General features: G+C 51.6%; 2 non-coding genes across 2 annotated transcripts in view; both read right to left on the bottom strand.

Annotated features, from left to right (window-relative positions):
* Nucleotides 1-759, bottom strand: part of LOC122418655 (large subunit ribosomal RNA) — a 3,980-nt gene extending 3,221 nt beyond the window's left edge. Inside the window, exon 1 of the ribosomal RNA XR_006262570.1 lies at nucleotides 1-759. This exon is cut by the window's left edge and continues 3,221 nt beyond it. This is a non-coding gene — a ribosomal RNA (large subunit ribosomal RNA).
* An 823-nt stretch (nucleotides 760-1,582) lies between these two features.
* On the bottom strand, nucleotides 1,583-1,737 carry LOC122418658 (5.8S ribosomal RNA). The gene has a single exon (XR_006262573.1). It is a non-coding gene; the product is annotated as a 5.8S ribosomal RNA (ribosomal RNA).
* Nucleotides 1,738-2,500: the final 763 nt, after the last annotated feature.

The raw sequence follows: 2,500 nt of genomic DNA, 5'->3' as shown, positions 1-2,500 counted from the left end.
ACACTGGCCTCGCTTGCGGCGGGCCGGACGCAGTTCAAATTGCGACTCAATACCGTGCGAGTACCGCCGGGCAGCTGGTCGGACAACCGGGGGTCTGCCACATGACGCCGTGAAGCGTAACACATGACAGGCTCCCACCCGGGTCGTAGACCGACACCCAACGGGTCGCGACGTCCTACTAGGGGAGAAGTGCACGACGACGACACCCGGCAAAAAAATCATACGGACGCGTGCCGCGGGACCGAGGTCCCTGACATCGCGAACCGTACAATTGCCAGGATCGCTGACGATGAATCTCTCCATTCGAACTTTTGGGTTTCTCAGGTTTACCCCTGAACGGTTTCACGTACTCTTGAACTCTCTCTTCAAAGTTCTTTTCAACTTTCCCTCACGGTACTTGTTCGCTATCGGTCTCGTGGTCGTATTTAGCCTTAGATGGAGTTTACCACCCACTTAGAGCTGCACTCTCAAGCAACCCGACTCTAAGGAGAGATCCTCCCGAAACGCGTCTCGGTCGCTACAGGCCTGGCACCCTCTACGGGTAATTGGCCCCATTCAAGATGGACTTGGACTCGAGCATACGCCCCGGGATAAGTGGATCCTCCCGAACACTACATTTCCCAGCGGCAGTGCCGCGGGATTCAGTGCTGGGCTATTTCCTGTTCGCTCGCAGCTACTAAGGAAATCCTGGTTAGTTTCTTTTCCTCCGCTTAGTAATATGCTTAAATTCAGCGGGTAGTCTCGCCTGCTCTGAGGTCGTCGATTTTATTCAAAACCATGAGAATTCCAACACATCCGTGGGTGCCTGGTACGATGTTTATATAACAACATACACAACACACATTTCTCTCTCCGTATGAATTTTTCATTGGCGGAAGAGCGATGCGATCAGTTCGAGACGAGTGAAAATCAAAGTGGAAACATTTCGCGTTCGATTACCCAACCACCGAACCACGTGCTCGAACCACGCTGTTTTTCTTTCATCAAATGACACCTTCCGATTCTCGTATGTGCGAACAATTCTTTAAAAACACGCTACATGCGGGCTCGCCCCCGTTGCGCGAGCGATCCGGTCAGTATCTGTCCTTTAAAAACTAACAATTAGCTCCGGAACTCGATCGACCGGCCGTTCGGCGGCGGCGTGTCTGCTCACTTATCAAAGTAGCGGCGAATTGCGCACGAGAATGGAAAAAAAAAAACAACGACGGACAACACGGTCCGGGGGGGCATGCCCCACCTCTCTCTCTTTTCCCATCATCTCCGCACACGCTCGACTCGAAAAATTCAAGGAACGGCCATTTGGTTGTGCTCGATTCTCATAGAGTATCGCGGGCGAATGCGAATAGATTTGAACTTCTCCCCGGCAAAGGGAGAAAATGAATTCGCGATTCGCACACGCTGGCTCACGAAATCCGGATCGAAGGGACTCGATCTCCGAGACTTGCGGGAGAGCGCGTTATTTCAAGCGACGCAGACGCGCACCCCCCTTTTGTACAAGGGCATGGGGTCAACGAACGCCCAATACATTCGCTACACGCGATGACGAAATCATCGCGAGAGCAGTCTAAATTTTATGCATAAACGACCCTCAGCCAGGCGTGGTCCGGGAATTGTATCCGTGGACCGCAATGTGCGTTCGAAATGTCGATGTTCATGTGTCCTGCAGTTCACAAGTTGACGCGCAATTAGCTGCGTTCTTCATCGACCCACGAGCCAAGTGATCCACCGTTCAGGGTAATCATATAATAACATATTTGTGCGTTACAAACAGCATTATTCATAAATCTTGTTCTTAAAAATTCGAGCATCGTCGACAAGGACGGTTTCGCAAGCCCGCCAACCCTAAAATTTAAGGGAGACGCGACGAGCGAAGTCGCTGGTACAAGCGCGCGCAATCAGTTGATCGCAAGCGCAAGGCCGCGACAGCAAAACGGCCGCAAGTCTCGGCGACGACTAAAGACTCCGGAACGAGCCCGGCGTGTGTGTGTCTTTGCCATGTAATGGTTGTGTCGTCGCTAAGATAAAAGCGGTCCCGGCGCTGCTCACGCTGATTTTTACTCTTGGGCGAAATTTCATTGAAAAACCTCGGAAAACAGGCACAACGCGTGAGCGCATAGCGAGCTTCCTTTACTGAGCAATAAGTGGGGCTCAATTAGGTTGCCCAACGGTGAGCAGCAGCAACACGAGAAACCGCCTTACGGCGCAGTAATGCAGAGAAACAACGAGATGAAGAAACGAATAGAGAATATTGAGGGAAAAAAAAAGCTTCAAAAAGGCCTCTCCTCCTCCCCCCCCCATCCTCACTCGACATTCGTTTTCTTCAAAGCTCGCGACCGTTTCTTCGTTCAAATGGGGCGCGCGGAAGGGACCTTTTTTTTCTTCCCTTCCCTGTCGCACCCGAGATTCTATCCGTGATGTTTTTCTTTCTATCAGGATAGCGCACGCGTTTGCGTCCGAATGGCACGAGCACAAGGACTGTGAAAATGCGTCAACATGATCA

This window comes from Venturia canescens, unplaced genomic scaffold (assembly GCF_019457755.1).
Source record: "Venturia canescens isolate UGA unplaced genomic scaffold, ASM1945775v1 PGA_scaffold_27__1_contigs__length_34669, whole genome shotgun sequence".
Lineage (NCBI taxonomy): Eukaryota > Metazoa > Arthropoda > Insecta > Hymenoptera > Ichneumonidae > Venturia > Venturia canescens.
The sequence above is the reverse complement of the archived record's forward strand: the minus strand, read 5'-3'. Positions and strand labels throughout refer to the sequence as shown.